Source organism: Lycium ferocissimum, chromosome 12 (assembly GCF_029784015.1).
Source record: "Lycium ferocissimum isolate CSIRO_LF1 chromosome 12, AGI_CSIRO_Lferr_CH_V1, whole genome shotgun sequence".
NCBI classification, from domain to species: domain Eukaryota; kingdom Viridiplantae; phylum Streptophyta; class Magnoliopsida; order Solanales; family Solanaceae; genus Lycium; species Lycium ferocissimum.
In genome coordinates this window covers 5,528,593-5,541,170 of record NC_081353.1, presented here as the reverse complement: position 1 = coordinate 5,541,170, position 12,578 = coordinate 5,528,593, and positions in this window count along the sequence as shown.

Below are 12,578 nucleotides of genomic sequence, written 5' to 3'. Positions count from 1 at the left end.
TCGAGGGATCAACTTACCCTTCTTGCTAAATTTCATCACTCCCTTCATTGGAGAGACCTTTAAGAAAACCCAATCACCTACCTCAAACTCTAGCTTACGCCGCCGATTATCTACATAGGATTTATGTCGACTCTGCGCCGCTAATAACCTTTCTTGAATCACTTTCACTTTCTCAACCGCTTGCTGTATTAAGTTCGGGCTTGCCAATCGATTCTCTCCAACCTCAAACCATCCTATGGGTGATCTACATCTCCGCTCATATAAAGCCTTATAAGGAGTCATCTGGATACTGGAATGGTAATTGTTATTATATCCAAACTCAATAAGAGGCAAATGATCATCTCAGCTACCTCGGAAGTCAATCACACAAGCTCTCAACATGTCCTCAAGTGTTGGTATAGTACGCTCCGCCTGTCCATCTGTCTGTGGATGAAATGCTGTACTAAGACTCACCTGAGTCCCTAATCCATTCTGGAAAGATTTCTAGAAGTTAGCTGTAAATTGCTCTCCTCTATCCGAAATAATGGCTATAGGAACACCATGAAGTCATACAATCTCTCTAACATAGAGTCTTGCATAATCTTCAGCTGAATAAGTAGTTTTGACAGTTAAAAAGCGGGCTGACTTTGTAAGCCTATCAACTATGACTCATATTGAATCATACTTCCGCTGAGTAGGGGGCAAACCTGTAATAAAATCCATATTAATTACCTCCCATTTCCATGTCGGAATTTCCATAGCCTGTAACAAACCTCCAGGCTTCTGATGCTCTATCTTAACTTGCTAACAATTCAGACACTGAGCGATAAATTCTGCTATATCTCTTTTCATACCATCCCACCCTTGAGATCATGGTCATTTTTGTTGTGCCCGGATGAATAGAATAGCGAGAATAGTGGGCTTCCCCCATAACTTGCCGACGAAGGCCTGCAACATTAGGAACACATAAACTACTTTGATACGTGAGTGCTCCATCTCCTATGATCACTGTCACGACCCAACCCCGTAGCCGCGACTAGTGCCCGAACTAGGCACCCGTACACACCCATTAATCAGAAATAGCATACGAATAACTTATATAGTATACAAATAACATATACGTACAGAAAAGTGAAACGTCGCCCCAAAGCTGTCACAAATGTGTTTACCATAATCACATCTTTCAACGAGATGATATCACATATAAGCCGGTAAGGCTATCATAATATAGGGGACGTCCAAATCACAAATCACATAGACACAACCGAACGTGATCACCCACAACCCACACATATATGTCTACAGACCTCTAAGAGTCATAACAAAATCATATGACGGGACAGGGCCCCGCCGTACCCATGAATAGACATATAGTATATACATATGCATCGGAAGAATCTGCAACAAAACATAGGCTCCAGAACAAGGGAGCGCTCCAAAATAGCTGAACGGGAATCCTAAGCTCGTGGATTATCCAAGTAAGTACCTGTACCTGCGCGGCATGAAACGCATGGAAATATTAAGGGAAGGATTTGGGGTCAGTACGGAATATGTACTGAGTATGCAAAGCATGAAATATAGTAACCAAGATCATAGTCAAAACCAAAAGTACCGAAAGTAAATGCAATATCGAAAATATTAAAATGCTTACTCATAAAACACAAATCATGCATGGGCTCTTAGAACTATGGTCGCCCTCCGACATTGGCGCCATAACACATTATACTCCAGATGGTTTCATATCTCCGTATCCCCGTCACACATCATAACACATCATAACGCCAAATATACTCGGTACCCGGCCCTCTAGCGAGGGCTCGGCGAACCGGACACATCATACTCCGGAATATATCATGGTGCACACGAAACATAACCGGCCCGGGACTCGGTGAAGGAGGTAATAACAGAATGCACGAGCAGAGTCGTGAGTAACTATATGCAATTTAAAATACTTTCAAAGACTCAATAGAACATTCAACATAAATCATCATTTAAAAATCAAGGCGATAGCCAAATCAAGTTTCTTCCGAATGTCGTTCGAGGGTATATCAAATAGAACTTTAGGACTCATAGATACGTATCAAACCATATGGAATAACTTATGGGAATTAGGGGCATAATCATCATTACAAACTTGATAGAGAAGTAAGTGATCGATGCTCGAGGGTTAAGACGATAGTCACACTAGATCCTTTCGAAAGTCGTTAATACTACACAGGGGAAAGTCTCGGGGCCCACGGACGAGTATCCAACCAATCCGAGTCCATTTATGAATGTTGGAGACCTTGTTCATTTTAGAATCTCCTACGAACGTTTCGAAGCGATCCGAGCTCGTCTATGAAAGTTACGATTGTTCGTAGTTACGAAACCTTTTTGGAATAAAAGCCTTTATAAAACCTTTGAAACCCAAATCATATAAAAACATAAGGATCATGGTTCGACTGCATTAAGAGGGCCAACATTAAGAAATGAATAAGAATCATACACAAGCTCGGACCTTAAGAATGGAGTTACCCCGAGACTCGTATCACAATCTACTTACGACTAAGACATGCCACAAGAAAGAAGGAGTAAGCTTCACATACCTCGTCCGCTTCCTAGATTAATCCAAACTTACGTCTTGGCTTCTCCAAAATCTACAATAACATCATTAGATACCAAACATTAGCCATAGGCACTCCGGAATTCAATTCTAGGCTAGCACTTTATCTACATAAATTTGGGCAAAGATTTCCCCACTGCCAGAATTCAACAACTCCGAGAATTCAACTCGGCCAAATCTTTAACAACAATACCAATAACCACACTAACAACATCAACAATCAATTCAAAATGCATTCTAACGTCAATAACTCTTTTCTACATAATTCGACAACATTTCCACAAACCCGAAACCTTCCAATTGCCATAGGGATAGCAACAACACATTTCTTTCTTCCAAATTCATAAACTACACCAACAATCTACACATTGACAACATTAACCTCAATAATACAAGAAATTATGATAAAATCACATTACCTTCTCCAACAACCTACACACGATTACAACTTCAATTTGAATCATTAAACCATCATTCTCATCATAGAATCCATACAACAACAACCAAAAATACTAAATAAAATTTAGTTCATTCCTTGTCACAAAACAGCCCATACTCACGGCTCAACATCAACATACAAAGTTTCATGAATTTCATCCATTTCTACACACTATTCCCTCCGTTCTAATCCGTTAAACTCGAATAAACTTGTTAACAATGAAAAGGAACCTTAATCTTACCTCAAGTGTGCAGCCACCACGTCCACCCTCTTCTTCTTGGTTGATTTTTAGCTCAAATTGAAGGCAACACGACGTACGACACTTTTCTCTTCATGGGCTTCGGAATTCGGGGCGCGGATTTTGGTCAAAATTAGTTTTTCTTTCTAGGCTCTCCTCTCTCTTTTTCTCCAGAATTTTCTGGGTGTTTTGGTATGAAATATGAGGAGAAAAGGCTGATATTTCATTTAAAAAGGTGTGGGTAATGGGCACGACCCGGTTGGGCTCGGGTTGGGCACGGCCCACCGACCTTTCTACCTTAAAACGTCCATATCTCCTTATCCCGATGTTGCCTGTGAACCCAAAACCTATGGTTGGAAAGCTATTTCAATTATATACAACTTTCATTCTGGGAGCTTTCCCAAATTCCAAACCCATAATACCGTTTTGGCCCCTCGAAGTCAGATCACCCGAAGACGTTTTCTTAAATCATCCTTTTGGAGGGCTTACACTCATTTTTAGCTTATGGGTCCTTCTTAAGACTTGCTCAACTTCACATGTACTACCCATATATCTCTTCATATGTCCTTTATAAAATCCCAACATGTGGGTCCCACCTTAACACACGGCCACTTTGGCCTTTTCATGAATTTTTTAATTTCAACTTCTAGCCCCTAATTTCCCTTAACATTCCATACCAATAAAATTCATAAACAACTTATGCATTAAAACAAAATCGAAGGTCAAAAATCTCAACCTCGCATCCCGGAGTAGTCTTGCCCTTAACTTATCGTGGTTAGCCCGGAATGTCCCAATGCACAAAATTCGGGATATAACAATCACGAAGGGGGTCTTTTCTTTCTGAGGAGTTGTATCCCGATAATGAACTAAGACAGGATCTTCATACTAACGCTCTTTTATCTCAGCTGCCAAAGATGACATCACTGTATCTTGGACTGTAACTCCTGTATCACCTGAGTCTAACAACCGAACTCCAAGGCTAGCCAACTGATAAACTTCGCAGACTATCTCCCTTTTCTCTGGCCGCACATAAGATAGGCTACCCATGGAATTACGACTAAGAGCATCGGCTACAACATTAGCCTTTCCAGGATGGTATAGACTATCAACATCATAATTTTTTAACAACTCTAGCCATCGCCTTTGACGTAAGTTCAAGTCCTTCTGCTTAACGATATACTGAAGGCTCTTGTGATCAGTATAAATATCAACATGAACATTGTATAAGTAGTGCCTCCACATTTTCAAGGCATGGATCACCGCAGCTAACTCAACATCATGAGTCGGATAATTCTTCTCGTGCTTCTTCAACTGTCTGGAGGCATAAGCAACAACCTTGCCATGTTGCATTAATACATAACCCAACTCAACACCTGAAGCATCACAATATATCACGCAGCCATTTGTTCCCTCTAGAAGAGTCAAGACGGGTGCTGAGGTCAACTTATCCTTTAATATCTGAAAACTCCGCTCACATGCATCCGTCCACTGAAACTTAGCTGATTTTTGAGTCAGCTTGGTTAGTGGGGCTGAAAGAGAAGAAAATCCCTCTACGAACCTCCTATAATATCCTGTCAGACCCAAGAAACTACGTATCTCCGTTGGTGTCGTGGGCCTTGGCCAATTCTTCACAGCTTCAATCTTTTTAGTATCCACTCTAATGCCTTCATCAGAAATAATGTGACCAACAAAAGCCACAGAGTTCAACCAGAACTCACATTTGGAAAACTTCACATATAACTCTCTATCTCGAAGAACTCTAAGCACCGCACGTAGATGATCTGCATGTTCAGTCTCTGACGATGAATAGACCAGAATATCATCTATGAACACGATTATGAATAGATCTAGGAAAGGTCTAAATACATGATTCATCAAGTCCATAAATACAACTCGGGCATTACTTAATCCGAATGACATGACACAGAACTCATAGTGCCCATATCTAGTCCTGGAAGCCGTCTTCGGAATGTCTTCCTCATTCACTCTAACCTAATGATATCTCGATCTCAAGTCTATCTTCGAGAAATACTTGGCACCCTGTAGCTGGTCAAATAAGTCATCAATCCTCGGAAGTGGATACTTATTCTTTATAGTCACTTTATTCAATTGCCTATAATCAATACACATTCGCAAGGAGCCATCCTTCTTTCTTACAAATAATACTGGTGCTCCCTACGGCGATGTACTGGGCCTAATAAAGCCCTTCTCAAGTAAATCCCTCAGTTGCTCCTTCAATTCCTTCAACTCGGCAGGTGCCATTCTATAAGGAGGAATGGATATTGGTTGAGTATCTGGTAGTAGATCAATAGTAAAATCAATCTCCTGCTCCGGCGGAATGCCTGGAAGCTCATCTGAAAACACCGCTGGGAATTCATTAACTACAGGAACAGACTGAAGGGTCGGCGACCCTACTTGTACATCCTACATCCGGACTAGGTGATAGATATACCCTTTCCTAATCATCTTTCTTGCTTTAAGGTAGGTGTCACGACCCAACTAGGGGCCATGATGGGTACCCGGGGCTAACCACCGAGCACCACTTTTACTACTACTCATCATACTCATCCTGCGTTCATTCATTAATCTCGTACTCATAATCATAGGAAAACCATTTTCATTTGAAACATATTCACCTTTATATACATAAGCCCTTCGGCTATCAAAATAATACACATATAATAAGGACATCGTGAGACCATACTACCCGCACATGCATATCTACGAGCCTCTACTAGAGTACTAGACATATGGACGAAACAGGAGCCCGTCGTGCCCAAAATATATGAACACACAAATAATAAGCAATGGCACCTCCGGAACAATGGAGTGCTCTCAAAGTCTGCTGATAGCTCCTATGAATCTGGATCACCTCCCTGTCTACCTGTGGGCATGAACACAGCGTCCAAAGAAAAGGACGTCAGTATGAGCATTTTACTGAGTATGTAAGGCATAAACAATAACAATACATCAATGAAACAGGGGGATATCAAATGAAGAACAATCTGTGACTGACTGTCAGTTTTAATAGAAATAATGCATGCTGACTTGCTTCATAAGCATTATCATCATATCATGTATGCATATATATATATGTATAAGCTGTCAGACCATATAGGTATGATATGATCATCATTAGCCCACGTCCAGGCCTCCCGCGTCCGGGGTAACCATCTCATGCCGCCCACTAGTGGTGTCTGCCCATGCCATCTAGACGCGGTGTAATATCATCATCATGTACTTATCATAATTCATGCATAGAAACTCAAAGACAACTATACTTCATCAGGGTGACATAAGGTCGTGAACCCCCGATTCCATTATGAAGCATTCATACGCATTCTGCCTCACCTTGAAGGAATTAGCATATAAGGTGAGTGTATACAATAAAAAACATCAATGGATCATAGTTAGAATCATTAGCTTTAGGATCTTTAGACTTAACTCATCATCATCACTATCATGCTCATAACATATCTCATTTCTGTATCTCATGTCAAACTCCTTATAATCATAGGCTCATAATTGCCGGAATGTAAGAAGGTCATGGGAAAATAGGAGACTTCATGCTACTGGAGTCATGCCTTAGAAAAAAGGGACTAGCCTCACATACCTTTTCGTTTAGCTATTCTACCGCTTGGTCGTTCTCCTTCAATGCTCACGTCTCTACCTTCAAGAGAGATCGTATTAACATTAGCTAATCGATCACATGAACAGGCTCAACTAAAGCTAGAGAAAATTGGGCAGCATTTCCTTTGTTTATACAACTTTCCTCATATCATATATCAACTCCCAAACATCTATAATTACATTCACAACATCATAAGCAACAATCTTCATTCGTCTACATTATCTACATTTCACAACTTCACTTCAATTCATCCATAATCATGGTCATAGTACACTAGTATGTTTTCTCACATATAATGCTTATCCCATGTTCTTAATTTCATTTATAACATACTTATAATCACAACATATCAAGAATCATGACTCATTTCAAACTACTACTCAAAAATGCCACTATTTTCACATTCATGACCCATTTTCTATCTCTTTCTATAATCCAAGTCTTTCAACCTCTCAATACTTTAAACAACATGGAATGATAATAAAAATTACCTTAGATAGTGTGGAAATGAGCCTTGAGTGGAAATACCTCACTTGAGCCAAAACCCTAATTCACTTCCAATGGAATTTCTTGCCTTGGATGAACTCCGATGGGTTCCTTACACTTGATTTCTTGGTTTGATGAAGTTAATCATAAATTTCTCTTGAGTCCTTGTGGAAGAAATATGGAGAGCTTTCTAGAGTGTTCTTGAAGTGTGGAGTGAAAAATGAAATGAAATAAATGAGGTTGAGGTCCCTTATATCAACTTAAAAATCTGTCCCGACTCGGTTATACGGACCAACATACGGTTCGTATAGTTTATATGGACCGTATGTATGGCTGTACATTTGGTCCAGTGAGGGATGCCATTCTGGGTAGAATATACAGCCTAACATACGGCCAGTATATTTATACGGCCAGTATGTTGGGCCGTATAATGCTCAGCTTTTCCGAACTCGTTCTCGTCGACTCGTTTGATCTCCAATCCTTATGGAACCTTCTTAACACTTGTTTAACACCTCATTAACAATCTAAGGGATGTTTTAACTCTTCTCCGAGACATCATTAATTCATCACTAACTCATCACTCGTAAATCCTTTCCGATACATAACGTATACCTTGCCTTTCTTGGCAAACTTTCTTCTCTTGCTCGAATGTCTTTGAAATCTCAATTAAGGTCATCAAATGCTATTTCTTACTTATTGAAACATCGTATACTTTATGCCCTTCGTTATTCTATCCACTCTACATTAACGGAAAATTTTTTGAGGTGTAACATTCTTCCCCCCTTTTTGAACATTCGTCCTCGAATGTTAAGTTCTCAGGAATTCTACGAAAATTTCGCCTGAGTTTCCCTTGTAATATGGAACTACCATCCTGTCACAACAGCCCATAATAATAATGCCTCACAGGGCCACAACACAATAGCAATAAAGTTTGGCCACACACGACTCGAAATCATAAAAAGAAAACATACATACCTCATAATCTTGATGTTTCATCTTGGATCTCTTCCGGGGGCTGAAATAAGTGGGGGTACTTAGACTTCATATTCTCTTCCGCCTCCCAAGTCATTTCTTCTCGGTTGTTGTTTCTCCATAAGATCTTAACTGAGGCTACTTCTTTATTTCTAAGTCTCCGTACTTGCCTATCTAGTATGGGCAGTACTTCTTCATAAGCCAACCTTTCTGTCACTTGAACATCACCCACTAGAACAATCCCCGTAGGATCTCTAACACACTTACGGAGCATTGAGATATGAAAAACCGGATGGACTGATTCAAGTTCTGAGGGTAAGTCCAATTCATAGGCTACTTGACCCACCTTGCGGACAATCTTATAAGGGCCTATATATCGAGGACTCAACTTCCCTTTCTTACCAAATCTCATCACTTCTTTCATTGGCGACACCTTTAAGAATACCCAATCACCAACTTGAAATTCTAAGTCTCATCGACGGTTGTCCGCATAAGATTTTTGGCGATTTTGGGCTGTCAACAATCGATCTCGGATAACCTTGACCTTTTCTACTGCTTGTTGAATCAACTCAGGGCCTATTAGCTGTAACTCTCCTACTTCAAACCATCCAATTGGGGATCTACACTTCCTTCCATATAAAGTTTCATACGGAGCCATTTGAATACTGGAATAGTAGCTGTTGTTGTATGCAAATTCAATAAGGGGTAAGTGGTCATCCCAGCTACCACCGAAATCTAGAACACATGCTCTTAGAATATCCTCCAAGGTCTGAATGGTATGTTCGGCTTGCCCATCAGTTTGTGGATGAAATGCCGTGCTAAGCTTTACTTGAGTACCCAAACCTTCTTGGAAAGATTTCCAGAACTTGGCTGTAAATTGTGCCTCTCTGTCTGTGATAATAGATATTGGAACACCATGAATCCGTGCTATCTCCTTAAGATATAACCTTGCATAATCTTCTGCTGAGTATGTGATTTTGACTGGAAGAAAATGAGTTGCTTTTGTGAGCCTGTCCACGATCACCCATATGGAATCATATTTGCTTCGGGAACGAGGTAATCCCACAATGAAATCCATGTTGGTCACTTCCCATTTCCAAGTAGGGATTTCCATTGCCTGCAATAATCCTCCTGGCTTTTGATGCTCGATTTTCACTTGCTGACAGTTTATACTTTGGGCTACAAATTCTGCTATGTCTTTCTTCATTCCATCCCACCAATACATTAACTTGAGATCATGATACATCTTTGTTGCACCTGGATGAATAGAATACCGAGAGTAATGAGCTTCTTCTAGAATTCGACGATGTAATTTTGTAACATTCGGAACACATAGCCTGCCTCGGTATCTAAGAATTCCATCTACGGAAGTTTCAAATGGAGACTTCTCTATTTCATGAAATGTGTCTCTATAGTGGCTTAACTGAGGATCTTCATATTGATGCTCTTTCACCTCCATGTCCAAGGATGAAACAATTGGATTATTGATATCAATTCCTGTACTACCTGAATCAATTAGACGAACTCCAAGATTAGCTAGTTGGTGGAGAGCATGAATTAATTCTTTCTTCTACGGAGAAACTTCACATAGGCTGTCCATTGATCTGTGACTAAGCGCGTACCAAACCTACTATATTTGCCTTCCCGGGTAGTATAGAATACTCGCATCATAATCTTTCAATAATTCTAACCACCGCCTCGTCGCATTTAACTCCTACATTTAAAATATATTGAAGACTCTTGTGATCCGTATAGATATCAACTTGAACACCGTACAAGTAGTGTCTCCGCATCTTTAGTGCATGAATAACTATGATAATTCAAGGTCATGAGTTGGGTAGTTCTTTTCATGTTTCCGCGAGTCTCGAAGCATAAGCAATGACTTTCGTCTTTGCATCAATACACATCCTAACCCAAACGCCGAAGCATCTGATATACAACATAACCATCGGCCCTTACCGGGAGTGTCAAGGCTGGGCCGAAGTTAATCTTTCCTTCCAACTCTTGGAAGCTTCGTTCATAAGCATCATTCAACTCGAAATTTGGGCGACTTTTGGGTTAGCTTCGTCAATGGGGCTGAAATAGAGGAAAATCCTTCCACGAATCTTCTATAGTAACCTGCCAATCCCAGAAAACTACGGACTTCCGTGGGCGTTGTAGGCCTTGGACAAGTTTTCACAGCTTCAATTTTATGAGTATCCACTCGAATGCCATCATCTGAAATAACATAACCCAAAAATGTCATGGAATTCAGCCAAAACTCGCATTTCAAAAATTTTGCATACAATTCTTGAGTTTGAAGAATTCCAAGAACAATACGTAAATAGTCTGCATGTTCTAATTCTGTCCGAGAATATACCAGAATATCATCAATGAACACAATCACGAACAGATCTAAGAGAGGCCTGAATACATTATTCATCAAATTCATGAACAGTGCCGGAGCATTAGTTAACTCGAATGACATCACTCGGAATTCATAATGGTCATATCTCGTTCAGAAAGCTGTTTTGGGGATGTCTTCTTCTTTGACTCTCACTTGATGATAAGCTGACCTTAGGTCTATTTTGGAGAACCACTTGGCCCCCTGTAATTGATCAAACAAATCACCAATCCTCGGAAGAGGATATTTATTCTTTATCGTCACCTTATTTAACTGCCTATAATCAATGCACATCCGTAGGGAACCATCTTTCTTTCTCACAAATAGGGTAGGATTGCTCCCCACGGTGATGAGCCGTCTAATGAATCCTTTTTAAGCAAATCTTTCAATTATGCCTTTATCTCTTTCAATTACGAGCCATTCGGTAAGGAGGAATAGAAATAGGCTGGGTGTCTGGCAACACATCAATGGAAAAATTAATCTCTCTTTCCGAAGGAAGGCCTGGGAGTTCATCTGAAAAAACATCCGAAAATTCATTCACTATCGGAACAGATTGGAAAGTTGGCGACTTCGCTTCGGTGGCACGAACTCCGACTAAGTGATAAATATAGCCTTTAGCTATCATCTTTCTTGCCTTAAGGTAGGAAATAAACCTACCCCTTGGAGATGTTGTATTACCCTTCCATTCGAGCACGGGGTCTCCCAAAAATTGAAATCGAACCATTTTCATTCGGCAATAACCATTAGCATAACATGAGGCCAACCAATCCATACCCATAATCACATCGAAATCTAGCATTTCCAGCTCAACTAAATCAACTTTAGTCTGGCGGTCACATATCACAATTACACAATTTTTTTACACTTGTCTAGCTATCACGGGGTTGCCAACAAAAGTAGATACCTCAAAAGGTTTAATTGGCTCGGGTTTCACCCCAATACGATCAGCAATATATGGAGTAATATAAGATAGTGTAGAACCCGGATCTATCAATGCATATATGTCATGGGAAAATACGGATAATATACCGGTAACCACATCCGGGGAGGACGCAAGATCCAGTCGTCCGGCTAAAGCATAGATATGGGGGTCAAGATACCTTTATTTGGATGTTCCCCCTTCCTGTCTACCTCGACTCGGGAATCGGGGAGTACGCACTGCGGGCGCACGGAAGAAGAACCGGCCGCCGATCTGTGGGCTGGACCCCAACTCTACCACTCGTCGACGGGCAATCTCGCATCATGTGCCCAACCCGGTCACAGCCATGGGCCAAGCATCTGAACCCCGGCGACACTGACCAGAATGTAACTTACCGCACTTTGGCTACATCGTGGTACTGGTGGTCTTCTCTGGCTATAATCACCCCCAAACTGAGAACCCGAGGCTCTCGAACTACGACCACTGCCCGGCGAAGAATGGAGCGGTCCATATCTCCCGCAAATCGTGGAGGTGCACTAGTCACCGGCCAGCCCGAGTGTCTAGGATATGGCCCTCGATCCCCCTCTATAGTCGCTACTTGCACCCATAGACAGCCCCTCTTGCTTTGCCCTTTCATCAATGTCACGCTGTCACGACCCATCTAGTAGGCCATGACTAGTGTCCCGTGGACACTCGTATACATACACAGTTAGCTATAATCCATTCATAACTAGCATGATAAGAACTTATATAAAAAGGCAAAACGTCGTCTCCTTTTCACATACTTACTATCACGGATTTTCCCCGAGGGTTCAAATTTCACGGAAAAACATCGTATATGCCCAAGTATCATAATATGGGGGTCCCCCAAAACGACCGACAAGGGCCCCCATCTTTCTTCCAAAAAATATATATATATATATATATAT